Source organism: Triticum aestivum, chromosome 6A (assembly GCF_018294505.1).
Source record: "Triticum aestivum cultivar Chinese Spring chromosome 6A, IWGSC CS RefSeq v2.1, whole genome shotgun sequence".
In the NCBI taxonomy this organism is placed as follows: domain Eukaryota; kingdom Viridiplantae; phylum Streptophyta; class Magnoliopsida; order Poales; family Poaceae; genus Triticum; species Triticum aestivum.
The window spans coordinates 479,499,880-479,517,393 of NC_057809.1; positions in this window are offsets into that span (position 1 = coordinate 479,499,880).

Consider the following 17,514-nt stretch of genomic DNA (forward strand, 5'->3'; position numbering starts at 1 on the left):
AAATGAGTGAATTAAATAATGGGAAAGAGGATTCGTGAGACATGCCCCCATTTTATTCGTGAGACATGATGAAGGATTCGAACTAGTGATGTGTAATCTGTCACTGAACGATACTTGATTTCCGCATATCATACTGACTAAACTTAGAATTATATTGTTGATGTGTTAGTTCTCATGCAACTTGTTGAGAAAATATACACATTGATTATTCAATTTTTCTTATGATTCGTAGGTTTTTTCTTCATATTATCAATAAAACACATATAATTTCCCACAAAAAGATAACACATATAACCTATAAACTCAATTTTTTTGACAAAAAATTGCAGGTGTCTGTGGTCCCACTTCATCACGTTGGACGTCAAGGAGATTGTGGTGTAGGAGCTCGAGACGGGCACATGTTTCAACTACGGCCGGGGCTCCGCCCATTCGTGCTGACACCACCGAGATAGAGGCAACATCATGGATGACTATGGACGGCTTATCTGCCGCCAGGAACCCCATCTTGCTCCCTCTGCTAATCGCATACCTTGGGTCAAGATCTTATGTGCGCTCAAAAAGGTTTCAGGTTTTGCGTGGAAATTGGAATGTCATTAACTGCTCACATTATTACAAGCGCTTTGTATTAATTTCATAACTTCCAATGGACATGAGAACAAATTCACAGCCACTAGGCCATGTGTTGTCTACGTACTGCAACCTTACCATGGATAGCACATTTTTTTACTATGATGAATCTAAACAAGGTTTATCATCCTGTCTCCTTCTATGAGGGCCTTGACTTCCTTCACTAACTAAAACTTCCATTAACATTATACATACTATTTAATTGTCTATTGACTATTTGACTACATTATCATCTAATTCATGATAATCGTTGTTTGCTCCAGACATTGCATGCATGAAGATTAAATGAGTTAGTGGCAGCGCACTAATGGCTCATGTCTGCGTCAGTATTTCCTCGAATGATGCAGTACAACTACGATAGGCATTTCCCTCAGTGATGAAACCAAGGTTATCGAACTAGTAGGAGAACAAAGCAACACTATGTAAATGATACTTGCACACAAAGAACAAATACTTGCAACCCGACGCATAAGAGGGGTTGTCAATCCCTCTCAGGTAAAAGATAGATTGGTTTGTAGTACATTGGATAAATAGATCCCACGGAAACCCAAAATAAAATAAATAACAAAAAATTGCAGCAAGGTATTTTTGGGTTTTTGAAACAATAGATCTGAAAGCAAAAGCAAATAAAAATAGATCTCAAAGTAAATATGATAAAGAATAGACTCGGGGCCGTAGATTTCACTAGTGGCTTCTCTCAAGAAAAATAGCATAGGGCGGGTAAACAAATTACTATTGGGCAATTGATAGAACTTCAAATAATTATGACGATATCCAGGCAATGATCATTATATAGGCATCACGTCCAAGATTAGTATACCGACTCTTGCCTGCATCTACTACTATTACTCCACACATCGACTGCTATCCAGCATGCATCTAGTGTATTAAGTTCATGGAAAAATGGAGTAATGCAATAAGAACGATGACATGATGTAGACAAGATCTATTCATGTAGGAATGGACCCAATCTTGTTATCCTTAATGGCAATGATCAATACGTGTCTTGCTACCCCTTCTGTCAGTGGGAAAGAACACCGCACGACCAAACCCATCACAAAGCACCTCTTCCCATGGCAAGACAAATCGATCTAGTCGGCCTAACTAAACCAAAGATTTAAAGAAGAAATATGAGGCTATAAGTAATCATGCATATAAGAGATCAAAAACTCAAATAACTTTCATTGATAAAATAGATCTGATCATAAACTCAAAGTTCATCGGATCCCAACAAACACACTGCAAAAAGAGTTACATCAAATATATCTCCAAGAGACCATTGTATTGAGAATCAAAAGAGAGAGAGGAAGCCATCTAGCTACTAACTACGGACATGTAGGTCTATAATGAACTACTCACACATCATCAGAGAGGCACTAATGAGGATGATGAACCCCTCCATGATGGTGTCTAGATTGGATCTAGTGGTTCTGGAACTTGCGGCGGCTGGAATTGTGTTTCGTCGACTCCCCTAGGGTTTTTGGATTTTTGGGGTATTTATAGAGCAAAGAGGCGGTGCGGGAGGCAGCTGAGGTGGGCACAATCCACCAGGGTGTGCCTGGGCCCCCAGGCATGCCCAGGTGGGTTGTGCTCCCCTCGGAGCTCCCCTCTGGTACTTCTTTGGCCCAACAAGTGTCTTCTGGTCCAAAAAAATCTCCAAAAAGTTTTGCTACATTTGGACTCCATTTGGTAATGATTTTTTGTGAAGTAAGAAACAAGCAAAAAACAACAACTGGCACTGGGCACTATGTCAATAGGTTAGCCCCAAAAGGTGATATAAAGTTGCTATAAAATGATTGTAAAACATCCAAGAATGATAATATAACAACATGGAACAGTAAAAAATTATAGATACGTTGGAGACGTATCAACATCCCCAAGCTTAATTCCTACTCATCCTCGAGTAGGTAAATGATAAAAACAAATTTTTTGATGTGGAATGTTGCCTAACATGTTCATCACATATTCTTTTCTTTTGTAGCATGGACATATGGACTTTACTATCGTTCAAAGCAATAGTCTAGTTTTGACATGAAGATTTCAATACTCAAGCATATCAACAAGCAACCATGTCTTTCAAAATATCAACACTAATGCAAGTGATCCCTAGCCCATCATGCTCAATCATTGATCCATTCATGAAACACTCGCATATTAGCTAGACCCAATGCTCAAGTACGATCATAGTGCCCCTTAGTTGGTGCTTTATAAGAGAATATGGAGACTCAAATAAAAATAAAAATTGCATAACATAGAAAAGAAAGTCCCTTCACAGAGGGAAGTAGGGATTTGTAGAGGTGCCAGAGCTCAAAGAGAAAAAAAATAAAGATAAAACATTTTAGGTGGCATGCTTTTCCTGTCAACGAAAACGATCAAGTTGTTCCCAATACTTTCCATGCTAGATATATAATAGGCGGTTCTCAAACAGAAAATAAAGTTTATTCCTTTTTCCACCATACTTTCACCTTCCATGGCTAGCCGTATCCATGGGTGCCGTCCATACCAACACTTTCCAAGGAATTTATATTTGACAACATAAAGTGAATTCATTTTTCATTTCGGAACTGGGAATCCCTAATACATGTGCCGTCTCGTGCAATGACAAGTTAATAAACACTCATCTTGAGAATAACACATATAGCATGGAAAAATATCAGCCACTCCCTACTGTTTCATGAGCAGTACGAGCACACAAAAAGGAATTTATTTTGAAAATTAGAGATGTCACATACAAATTTTCTTAGAACGGCACGAGAATACCACATATAGGTAGGTATGGTGGACTCATATGGCAAAACTAGATTTAAGGATTTTGGATGCACAAGTAGTATTCCTACTTAGTACAAGTGAAGGGTAGCAAAAAGATTGAGAAGCATCCAACCAAGAAACGAAAAATCACATAAGCCAGCATTAAACATAACTAACACCAAATAATGCACCACAAGTAGGATGTAATTTCATTGCATAACTATTGACTTTCGTGCTTGCATAGGGAATCACAAACTTTAACACCAATATTCTTACTAAAGCATAATTACTCACCAACATGACTCACATATCACTATCACCATATCGCAAAACTATTACAAGGAATCAAGTTTATTTTGTCCAATGATCTTCATGAAAGTTTTTATTATATCCCTCTTGAATATCTATCACCTTGGGACTAATTTCATATGTTGCTTTTGATAAGCTCAAACAAATTTAAGTGAAGAACATGAGCATAAAGAATGAGTACATCTTAGCTGCAGTTAAGCCGGGAATGAAGATCAAAAGGCCAGGAGGAAGACAACCAATGTCTAAGGCCAGAGCATCCTCTCAAGCATCTTTGGAATCTCAACCCAAAGAGCCTGCTGCAGAAGGAAAGAAAAGGAAGGAAAGGGTCAAGAAGACCATGGCCAGAGTGATTGGAAAGGCTTCCATGATGGAAGAAGAAGAGGAAGAAGAGGTTGCTGCACCAGCACCCAAGGCACATAAGCTTATGGGTGATGCTATCAGGACAGGGGCTGCATCATCAAAGCCCAAAGAAGCACCCAAAGCTGCCTCCAAGCCCAAGACTGCACCAAAGAGAAATACCAGAAACATACCAGCTGCTGAGAAGAACAAGGCCCCAGTGCCTGAGACTATTGCTGAAGAAGAAGATGAAGAGCATGTTCTGAGAAAATTGAAGCCAAAAATTCCAGACCACAATGATGCTCATCCTGTGGCTGAGAACATGAAGATCAGGAGAGACTCAGGACTGAGGAAATGGAGAGAGTCAGATCCATATGCCACCAGGAGAAGGACTGCTGTTGATTACAGGTTCCACACAAAGGAACAGCAGGATTTCTATGAGACAGTGCTGCTGGACAAGAAACCTATAGTGTGTGATATGAGGTGGGTCAACTGGACCTACATGAAGGAAAATGAGGAACACTATCCTGGTGTGTTTGACAGCTTCAGTGCTTGTGGAGTTGCAGACTTTGTTGGGCAGAAGCTCACAAAGTGGAATGAGGAGCTCATAATGCAATTCTACTCCACAGCACACTTCTATCCAGATGGAAGGATAGTATGGATGTTTGAAGGTACAAGGTACCACTCAACTATTGAGGAATGGGAAAATCTGTTCAATGCTCCTAAGGAAGAAGAAGATGACTTGGATGTCTATGCCAAGAAGAAGATGGATCACAACTCTATGGCAAATATGTACAAGGAGATTCCTAAAGATGATCTTGAGACTCACCAGTTTGGGTCAGTAAAACACTTGTTGTCAGGGCTGCCTACAATCAATTGCCCAAGTCTGGTGATCACAGAATGATCAGAGGCCATGCAAGTAACTTGCTACATATATTTGATGTGCCACAGAAGTTCAAGGTCATGAGCCTTATAGTCGAGACTATCAAGAGGACTGCAGCTGACCAGAAAAGAAGTTGTGGATATGCCCCATAGATCCAGGAGTTGATAAACTCAAAGATGGGCATAGGCACATACTTGTTGGATAAGGAACACTTGCCTATCTATCCTGACTTCAAGGACAACCAAGTTGTGATGAATGAAGATGAACCCTCCTCAGTGCAAGCACAAGCAAAGAAGGAGAAGGCAAAGAAAGAGAAAGCTGCCAAGATGCCAACTCAAGAGGAGGCATCTGAGTACTTTTTGAAAAGCAAGCAGGACCAGCTTGGTTAATTGATAGCATCATCTCTGAGGATTGAGAAGGGGTTGGCCACCCTAACTCAAAACTAGGAGAGCCTGGAAAGAATCGTGGAACAAAAATTCTATGATTTAGATGTCAAAGTAACTTAGATTCAGTCTGTTGTGGAGCAGCTACAGGATGACATGCAGGAGAGGAAGGACAAGACAACCCCTGATGCATTTGCCAGAGTGCCTCGAGCTCAGAGATTTGTTGCAGTGCATGTACCAGACACTAGAGCCACTTCATATGCACCAGCTACAGCTTCAGTGCCACCAGCTCCAGCACCTACCCCATCAGCTCCGTCTACTTCGACTGAAGCCTTCGTCCTTGGAGTTCTCCGGACACCACCACCTGAAGACCAAGCCTGAGAGACGTTCTAGTGCTATGCATTTTCTGTGAACTTTTTGGTAATTTGTTGCCAAAGGGGGATAAAAATGTATAGATCATAGGCTTCGAGAGAGAGTGTTGCTTTTTATTCTCTCTTGCTTTGGTGGTTGAACTTTTTTTATCTTTTGATTGCTTGAGATACTATGCTATTATCTGTGAGACATTGATGATCATGTGGTTGATCATAAGCTACACTTATGCTTGTTAGATGATATTATCTTACTTATCCTTATATGATCATTCACTTGCTTGGTGATGAGTGCATGTATTTAATTCTTATCATTTTGAGCGCTCCACCAAGATGTATGTGACATGGAAGAGTACCCCATGATCCTAACTCATTGTGCATTTGCAGTCCAAAGCAAATCTTAAGATATGCACAAATTTAGGGGGAGCTCTTGCTTTTCACATACTTCTCAAAGCGACGATATCTTTCACTCTTATTATCATTTGTCGAAGCTTTGATTTATATGTTGTCATCAATTACCAAAAGGGGGGAGATTGAAAGTGCAACAATCCCTGGGTGGTTTTGGTAATTCCTAACAACATATAGCTCATTGAGCTAACATTATTCCAAGATTAATATTTCAGGAAAAGCTCAATGAATGGCATGGCATGGATGAGGAAAGTGGATCCCTCAAAATTCTAAGGACAAAAAGTTTGGCTCAAGCTTCAAGATCAAGACTCTACATTTTATATTTTAGTGATCCAAGATCACATTGAGTCTATAGGAAAAGCCAATACTATTAAGGAGGGATGAGGTGTTGCTTAATGGCTTGCTTGCTCAAAGTGCTTAGTGATATGCTCCAAAACCCTCAACTACCTTCCCACATCCACATATGACCTAAACCAAAAGTCAAACTCGGCCCCACCGATTATATCTATCCGGCGCCACCGAGTTTCAAATGTCATAGCCACTTCCACAAACCCTAGGCAAATCGGTTTCACCGATAGGGATCTCGGTCTCACCGAGATGGGATTGTAATCTCTCTGTTTCCCTTCATAACATTTCGGTCTTACCGAGATGAGCGATCGGTCCCACCGAGATTGCAATGTAAACTCTCTGTTTCCCTTTTGTAACATTCTGGTCTCACCGAGATGAGCGAATCGGTCCCACCGAGTTTACCTGACCAACTCTCTGGTGAGCTTATTACCAAAATCGGTCCCACCGAGTTTGTGTAATCGGTCACACCGAGATTACGTTATGCCCTATCCCTAACCATATCGGTTCTACCGAGTTGCATCTCAGTCCCATCGAAAACCCTAACGGTCACTAGGTTTGCTGAATCGGTCCGACCGAGTTTAACCATTCGGTCCCACTGAGTTTGGCAAATTGTGTGTAAGGGTTAGATTCTGTGTGGAGGCTATATATACCCCTCCACCCACTCTTCATTATAAGAGAGAGCCATCAAAACATACCTACACATCCAAAACACATTTTCTGAGAAAGAACCACCTACACTTGTGTTGAGGTCAAGATATTCCATTCCAACCATATGAATCTTGATCTCTAGCCTTCCCCAAGTTGCTTTCCACTCAAATCTTCTTTCCACCAAATCCAAATCCTGTGAGAGAGAGTTGAGTGATGGGGAGACTATCATTTGAAGCACAAGAGCAAGGAGTTCATCATCAACACACCATTTGTTACTTCTTGGAGAGTGGTGTCTCCTAGATTGGCTAGGTGTCACTTGGGAGCCTCCGACAAGATTGTGGAGTTGAACCAAGGAGTTTGTAAGGGCAAGGAGATCGCCTACTTCATGAAGATCTACCGCTAGTGAGGCAAGTCCTTCGTGGGCGACGGACGTGATGGAATAGACAAGGTTGCTTCTTTGTGGACCCTTCGTGGGTGGAGCCCTCCGTGGACTCGCGCAACCGTTACCCTCCATGGGTTGAAGTCTCCATCAACGTGGATGTACGATAGCACCACCTATCAGAACCACGACAAAAACATATGTGTCTCCAACTGCATTTGAATCCTCCAAACCCTTCCCTTTACATTCTTGCAAGTTGCATGCTTTACTTTCTGCTGCTCATATACTCTTTTGCATGCTTGCTTGAATTGTGTGGAGATTGCTTGACTTGTGCTAAGATAGCTAAAATCTGCCAAGAATTAAAATTGGGAAAAGGCTAGATTTTTATTTGGTCAAGTAGTCTAATCACCCCCCTCTAGACATACTTTCGATCCTACAGATTACAAGTATGGCTAGATGGCTGAGAATTGTGGTGGTGATGAAGATTGTGGCTATGGAGATGGGAAATGGCGGCTGCTAGGGTTGATGGAGATGGCTTCTATGAAGATGATGATGTGTGGTTTGTTCTGCGATCTTATGTTGCTCATTTGGCGTTAGGCCCTTTATAAAGGTTGTTCAGGTGGATCAGACACCTCGGTTTGGCACATCATATGACCATCCATATGAGCAAGGATGGTCATATGGAAGACTGTCTTTTGCTATGCTTCCTCTGGTGCGCCTCCTGCTTGATTTCCTCTATCTCCACTTTACTCCATTCCATGTATTGGCTTGATTTCGTCCATAAATAGCCTATTTCCGTGGAAACAAAATAAATATCGAATATTTGGAAACCTTTGCATTCATTAGCCATTAGTGGCAATATCAGAGCGAATATCTCAGTTTTAATGAAATATTTTGGTTTAAACTCGGGTTGAGGAGTGTAAAAATAACACTCATCAAGAGGCTTTCTTCACCCCTTTCTCCTATAATATATGATATGCACACTCGTGCATATTTTAGAAAATAAATAAATGAGTGAATTAAATAATGGGAAAGAGGATTCGTGAGACATGCCCCCATTTTATTCGTGAGACATGATGAAGGATTCGAACCAGTGATGTGTAATCTGTCACTGAACGATACTTGATTTCCGCATATCGTACTGACTAAACTTAGAATTATATTGTTGATGTGTTAGTTCTCATGCAACTTGTTGAGAAAATATACACATTGATTATTCAATTTTTCTTATGATTCGTAGGTTTTTTCTTCATATTATCAATAAAACACATATAATTTCCCACAAAAAGATAACACATATAACCTATAAACTCAAATTTTTTGACAAAAAATTGCAGGTGTCTGTGGTCCCACTTCATCACGTTGGACGTCAAGGAGACTGTGGTGTAGGAGCTCGAGACGGGCGCATGTTTCAACTACGGCCGGGGCTCCGCCCATTCGTGCTGACACCACCGAGATAGAGGCAACATCATGGATGACTATGGACGGCTTATCCGCCGCCAGGAACCCCATCTTGCTCCCTCTGCTAATCGCATACCTTGGGTCGAGATCTTATGTGCGCTCAAAAAGGTTTCAGGTTTTGCGTGGAAATTGGAATGTCATTAACTGCTCACATTATTACAAGCGCTTTGTATTAATTTCATAACTTCCAATGGACATGAGAACAAATTCACAGCCACTAGGCCATGTGTTGTCTACGTACTGCAACCTTACCATGGCTAGCACATTTTTTACTATGATGAATCTAAACAAGGTTTATCATCCTGTCTCCTTCCATGAGGGCCTTGACTTCCTTCACTAACTAAAACTTCCATTAACATTATACATACTATTTAATTGTCTATTGACTATTTGACTACATTATCATCTAATTCATGATAATCGTTGTTTGCTCCAGACATTGCATGCATGAAGATTAAATGAGTTAGTGGCAGCGCACTAATGGCTCATGTCTGCGTCAGTATTTCCTCGAATGATGCAGTACAACTACGATAGGCATTTCCCTCAGTGATGAAACCAAGGTTATCGAACTAGTAGGAGAACAAAGCAACACTATGTAAATGATACTTGCACACAAAGAACAAATACTTGCAACCCGACGCATAAGAGGGGTTGTCAATCCCTCTCAGGTAAAAGATAGATTGGTTTGTAGTACATTGGATAAATAGATCCCACGGAAACCCAAAATAAAATAAATAACAAAAAATTGCAGCAAGGTATTTTTGGGTTTTTGAAACAATAGATCTGAAAGCAAAAGCAAATAAAAATAGATCTCAAAGTAAATATGATAAAGAATAGACTCGGGGGCCGTAGATTTCACTAGTGGCTTCTCTCAAGAAAAATAGCATAGGGCGGGTAAACAAATTACTATTGGGCAATTGATAGAACTTCAAATAATTATGACGATATCCAGGCAATGATCATTATATAGGCATCACGTCCAAGATTAGTATACCGACTCTTGCCTGCATCTACTACTATTACTCCACACATCGACTGCTATCCAGCATGCATCTAGTGTATTAAGTTCATGGAAAAATGGAGTAATGCAATAAGAACGATGACATGATGTAGACAAGATCTATTCATGTAGGAATGGACCCAATCTTGTTATCCTTAATGGCAATGATCAATACGTGTCTTGCTACCCCTTCTGTCAGTGGGAAAGAACACCGCACGACCAAACCCATCACAAAGCACCTCTTCCCATGGCAAGACAAATCGATCTAGTCGGCCTAACTAAACCAAAGATTTAAAGAAGAAATATGAGGCTATAAGTAATCATGCATATAAGAGATCAAAAACTCAAATAACTTTCATTGATAAAATAGATCTGATCATAAACTGAAAGTTCATCGGATCCCAACGAACACACTGCAAAAAGAGTTACATCAAATATATCTCCAAGAGACCATTGTATTGAGAATCAAAAGAGAGAGAGGAAGCCATCTAGCTACTAACTACGGACATGTAGGTCTATAATGAACTACTCACACATCATCAGAGAGGCACTAATGAGGATGATGAACCCCTCCATGATGGTGTCTAGATTGGATCTGGTGGTTCTGGAACTTGCGGCGGCTGGAATTGTGTTTCGTCGACTCCCCTAGGGTTTTTGGATTTTTGGGGTATTTATAGAGCAAAGAGGCGGTGCGGGAGGCAGCCGAGGTGGGCACAATCCACCAGGGTGTGCCTGGGCCCCCAGGCATGCCCAGGTGGGTTGTGCTCCCCTCGGAGCTCCCCTCTGGTACTTCTTTGGCCCAACAAGTGTCTTCTGGTCCAAAAAAATCTCCAAAAAGTTTTGCTACATTTGGACTCCATTTGGTAATGATTTTTTGTGAAGTAAGAAACAAGCAAAAAACAACAACTGGCACTGGGCACTATGTCAATAGGTTAGCCCCAAAAGGTGATATAAAGTTGCTATAAAATGATTGTAAAACATCCAAGAATGATAATATAACAACATGGAACAGTAAAAAATTATAGATACGTTGGAGACGTATCAACATCCCCAAGCTTAATTCCTACTCATCCTCGAGTAGGTAAATGATAAAAACAAATTTTTTGATGTGGAATGTTGCCTAACATGTTCATCACATATTCTTTTCTTTTGTAGCATGGACATATGGACTTTACTATCGTTCAAAGCAATAGTCTAGTTTTGACATGAAGATTTCAATACTCAAGCATATCAACAAGCAACCATGTCATTCAAAATATCAACACTAATGCAAGTGATCCCTAGCCCATCATGCTCAATCATTGATCCATTCATGAAACACTCGCATATTAGCTAGACCCAATGCTCAAGTACGATCATAGTGCCCCTTAGTTGGTGCTTTATAAGAGAATATGGAGACTCAAATAAAAATAAAAATTGCATAACATAGAAAAGAAAGTCCCTTCATAGAGGGAAGTAGGGATTTGTAGAGGTGCCAGAGCTCAAAGAGAAAAAAATAGAGATAAAACATTTTAGGTGGCATGCTTTTCCTGTCAACGAAAACGATCAAGTTGTTCCCAATACTTTCCATGCTAGATATATAATAGGCGGTTCTCAAACAGAAAATAAAGTTTATTCCTTTTTCCACCATACTTTCACCTTCCACGGCTAGCCGTATCCATGGGTGCCGTCCATACCAACACTTTCCAAGGAATTTATATTTGACAACATAAAGTGAATTCATTTTTCATTTCGGGACTGGGAATCCCTAATACATGTGCCGTCTCGTGCAATGACAAGTTAATAAACACTCATCTTGAGAATAACACATATAGCATGGAAAAATATCAGCCACTCCCTACTGTTTCATGAGCGGTACGAGCACACAAAAAGGAATTTATTTTGAAAATTAGAGATGTCACATACAAATTTTCTTAGAACGGCACGAGAATACCACATATAGGTAGGTATGGTGGACTCATATGGCAAAACTAGGTTTAAGGATTTTGGATGCACAAGTAGTATTCCTACTTAGTACAAGTGAAGGGTAGCAAAAAGATTGAGAAGCATCCAACCAAGAAACGAAAAATCACATAAGCCAGCATTAAACATAACTAACACCAAATAATGCACCACAAGTAGGATGTAATTTCATTGCATAACTATTGACTTTCGTGCTTGCATAGGGAATCACAAACTTTAACACCAATATTCTTACTAAAGCATAATTACTCACCAACATGACTCACATATCACTATCACCATATCGCAAAACTATTACAAGGAATCAAGTTTATTTTGTCCAATGATCTTCATGAAAGTTTTTATTATATCCCTCTTGAATATCTATCACCTTGGGACTAATTTCATATGTTGCTTTTGATAAGCTCAAACAAATTTAAGTGAAGAACATGAGCATAAAGATTTTCTTGTCTCAAAATAATTGAAGTGAAACATGAGAGAATTTCTTCAACATTTTACTAACTCTCAAATAAATCTAAGTGAAGAATGAGAGCATTTCTTCAAAAACATTAAAGCACACCATACTCAAAAAGATATAAGTGAAGCACTAGAGCAATTCCATAGCTCAAAAAAATGAAGTGAAGCACATAGGGAAATTCTAACAAATCATAGCATAATTTTGGCTCTCTCAAATAGGTGTGTCCAGCAAGGATAGATGACACTAACTAAAAAGCAAAACAAGCAAAGACTCATATAACACAAGACGCTCCAAGCAAAACTCATCATATCTGACAAATAAAAATATAGCTCCAAGTAAAATATCGATGGTCGTTAGAAGAAAGAGGGGACGCCACTCGGGGCATCCCCAAGCTTAGTTGCATGTTCCACTTTGGATAATAACTTGGGGTGCCATGGGGCATCCCCAAGCTTAGGCTCTTCTTACTCCTTATTCCTTCATCCATCGTGATCTCACCCAAAATTTGAAAACTTCAATCACACAAAACTCAACAAAACCTTCATGAGATCCGTTAGTATAACAAAGCAAATCACTACTCTAAGTACTATTGCAAACCCATTCATATTTTATTTTTGCATTATATCTACTGTATTCCAACTTTACTATGGCTCATACCCTCCAATACAAACCATATATTCATCAAAATAAGCACACAACGCAAAGAAAACAGAACCTGTCAAAAACAGAACAATCTGTAGCAATCTGAGAACTTCAAGTACTTATGTAACTCCAAAAATTCCTAAAAATTAGGACAACTTAGGAAATTTGTATATCAATCTTGTGTAAACAATTCAGAATTTTATAACACTTATGTGATTTATTAAAATTGTTTTACTGGGCGCAAAAGTTTATGTTTTTCAACAAGATCAAATCAACTATCACCCAACATGATCCCAAAGGCTTTGCTTGGAACAAACACTAATTAAAACATTAAAAACACAATCATAACAGTATCATAATTTTGAAAACACTCAAGAACAGAAAGAACAAGGGAAAAATTATCCATTGGGTTGCCTCCTAACAAGCGCTATTGTTTTATGCCCCTGGCTAGGCATAATGCATAGATCTAAGTATTGTCATATTTGGTTCTAGATCCATAAGATGCCCTCATGATTGATTCATATGGTGGCTTAATTCTTGTTCTAGGGAAGTGTTCCATTCCTTTTCTTAGTGCAAATTGAAATTTAATATTGCCTTCTTTCATATCAATCATGGCACCAATAGTACGTAAAAACGGTATACCAAGTATGATAGGACAAGACGGATTACAATCAATATCAAGAACAATAAAATATATGGGCACATAATTCCTATTTGCAAGAATAATAACATCATTAATTCTTCCCATAGGCTTTCTAATAGTAGAATCCTCCAAGTGCAAATTAATAGAACATTCTTCAATATCGGTAAGACCAAGCACATCACATAGAGATTTCGGAATTGTGGAAACACTAGCACCCAAATCACATAAAGCAAAACACTCATAATTTTTAATCTTGACTTTGATAGTAGGTTCCCATTCATCACATAATTTTCTAGGAATTGAAATCTCTAATTCCAACTTTTCTTCTAAATCTTTCATCATGGCATCTACCATATGTTTAGTAAAAGATTTATTTTGTTCATAAGCATCTGGTGAATTGATCATGGATTGCAACAAAGAAATACAATCAATCAAAGAAAAATTATCATAGTTAAAGTCTTTGTAACCCAAAAGAGTGGGCACATCACTAGTTAAAGTTTTGACCTCTCCAACCCCACTTTTATCAATTTTCTCAACAAGATTTTCACCCACTGGTACGCGTCGATGTTATACAAACGGTTTTTAACCCCTTTCCACAACAGCATTTGGAACCGTCACCAAGTGAGTGTGGGCGATAGGGGGGTCCTTCCCACACGACCAAGAAATTGTCGGGGATAGGCCCTCCTGGGACACAGGCTGGGGCCAGGTGCGATCGGGCGAGGCATCGAAACCCAATCGTTTCTGTAGGTATGTACATCTCACACGGTAATCCGAGAAAATCATTTCCGTAGGTATGTACATCCCACACGGTGAATCCCAGAAAAATATTTCCGTTCATATGTATATCACACACAGTCAATCCAAGGAATACATTTCCGTTCTTATGTACATCCCACATAGTCAATCCAGGGAAAACGTTTCCGTTCGTACGTACATCACGCATAGTTTTATGTGTAGGCTCGTGTGTGAAAGGTGTAACTATCACACACGGTCTGCCTTGGTTAACTATTTGCTTTTATCAACTGTATCACACACGATTTGATGAAGAAAACTATGTGGCATTGGGCTATCCATTGCAAGCGCTTTTACTGCTAGAACCGTTTGCAAAGGTCCATGACACATTTAGCAGTTTTATTAGTTTACAATTAATAATTGTAGTATTACGCAAATTCACATTTCATATTGAACAGCTGTTTGCCAATTTCATATCAGGCACATAAATATATTATAACATCATAGTACGGTAGCTACATGAAAACATCACGGTACAACATATAGCTAGTTCAACTTCATAAGAACAATATATTCATTTCCCTAATCGATATCATCCAGGCTCGGCTTATCCACCTCTGCTTTCAGTTCAGTAAGAACCTGTTTTGCATGGGCCAACTGGGAAAGGGCCTCCTCCTTCGCCAGCACCATCTTAGCAAAGTCTGATTTAAAAAATCTGAGCTCATTCTCCACCTTCAACTTTTTATCCTGCATCTTCAAATATTCTTCAGCGTTGACAACAGTTTCTCTAAGCCTACGTCTGTTCTCTTCCTCATACATGCTCCAGAGCTTCGCTAGGCACATCTTCAAAGATTGTGGCCACTCTTGATCAACCCACTCCAAGTAAGAACACTTCCGTTCATCCTATAATATTTAAAACTAGATTAGTAACAATTGTAGGGAAAATGGGTTTATAGCAACATAGAAAATCACCAATGCTTATTTTGAAAAACTGACGAAACATGTTAATTATGACATATCTTCTCAAAAAGATCAATGTGCAAATGAAATAATTGGTACTGAGACAACAACCAAATTCTGGAACATCAGAAGCTATAATTAACTACAATGACGCTACAAGTTCTTACTCATGTAAAATAAATAACAAATTGAACATTTTATGAGGAAGGTAAATATAACTGCAACAACATAGCGACAGTGTTTGGATGGTAGCAAATTGATACTAACAGGTGTGTACATGCACAAATTTAGTAACATAGAACTAATAGCACTAAGGCCGTCCACTATGTATGCCAAAACTGGGGGTAAAGACAACTGTTGCTACATCTCGCACCGGTGCCCTGCACTGGCGAGCCGATGCAGCAGAAAAAAATCAGGGACCCGGACTCCAGAGCACGTAGTTGCTCCGATGCCCAGTTCCTTCGTGCCATAAAGATTTAGTATTTTACTGCTTGGCTACTTGGATGTGTGGACCAAACTTGGTTGCAAAAACTGCCAAAATAGTGCCAAATAATTTTCTAATGGCACCGCTAATGAGATGGCAACAATTTAAGATACTAGGTACAAACTGTGACACTATCTTAGGATGTGTTTGGTTGAAGGTGTGGTATGAATGGGTTTGGACCGTGGCAGTGTCTGAATCACATCTAACAAATGATTTGTAACAAAGAAAGAGGGTCTAACCTTCTCTGCACATGCTAGAAACTTCCTCCCACTGTCCACAAAATCAAACGCAACTAGCTTCACGCATGCAGATTGATGGTGACAATGAGCAGATAGATCTTCAGCCACCCCGCTCCATTTGTTGCCACTGATGGTCCTAGGGAGCTACAAGAGGAAGAAATGACTCAAATCGACCGCCGGGTAAAAATCCTTCATTCCAAGTCATAGCCCGAGAGAGAGAAGAGAGTCATACCCAGGTGGTGAAGGAGTTGTCGCCAGAGGAGGACCCGCTAGAGAGGTCTTTGAAGAAGACCATGGCGACCCCGGCGGTAGGATGCGAGACGGCGAGAGCGAGGAAGCAGCTATAGCTTAGCAAGGAAGGAAGGAAGGAGGAAACGTGGAAAATGTGACTTGTGGTCGGGAAGAAAAGGGGGTGGGGAAGGGGGCAAGGGGGCAGAGGTAGATATTTTGGCGGTAGGCCAAAATTTTGGAAATGTGGAGGGAAACTTTGCACGTGGTGCCGCCAGACCATTCACTTTGAACAATTGTGTGCATCGCAAATGATTCTTTTGCTTTACACGCATGGGATGAGTTTGATAATTCAAATTTTGGTGGAAATTTCCCCACGTACGTCATTGCATAATTTAACATCGCTTGCTAATTTGGACACACAAAAGAGCGTACAGAAGATAGACCACACTTACTAAATCGAGCAATTTTAGTAATTAAACAGTGCCAGTTGACTTAAACATTGCTCTAACAAAAGACCAGCATTAAAAACAAAGCCTAAGTATGCATAATTTTCACAAATTCGCCGCTGCGCCGGCCTATGCATCAAAGGTGTGAGATGAGACGTCGGTGACTTGTCCTGGCGACATGCCGCCATTGGTGGACTCCGCGTCCCCCTACTGAAGTCGACCGCGTCCTCGTCCTCGGCGCCACCCTCAAGGTTGTAGTACTCATAGTAGTGGCTGCGCCAGAGCTCTTGTTGGTACTCCACCGCCGATTCCTCGATGGATAGACTCTTCTCTACCCTGACCTCGGCCAAGCGCAACTCCTCCTCCCGGCGCTCCTTGATCTCCGCTGCCTCCTGCATCTCCATCTCCCGCTCGGCGACCTCATGAGGAAGTAGGTGCTCCATGGCCACCGCCACCTTTTCAGACGTGGGTTGCATGCTGGAGTCCGAGGTGGCCTAGAATATCTTGGCGTGTGCATCCTCGATCTTGGCATGGATAGCCTCGACCCGGGCTAGGACGACATCGGCGGCACGGACGGCATCCCGAGCGCTCTCGGCGTTTGCAGCCGCTGTCGCAGCAGCAGCTGTAGCCGTCTCGGCTGCTGCAGCTGCCCTGTCAGCTACCACAGATGCCCTCTAGGTGGAAGAGGATGAGGCGGCACTCTTGACATAGGTGACCACGCTCTCGACGCAGGCGGCGGCGCTCGGGGGGGGGGGACACGGCCATCGTGCGGGCCTTCACGAAGCGTTTCCACGGTGTCATCTTTGCAAGAAGGGGGTGTGGG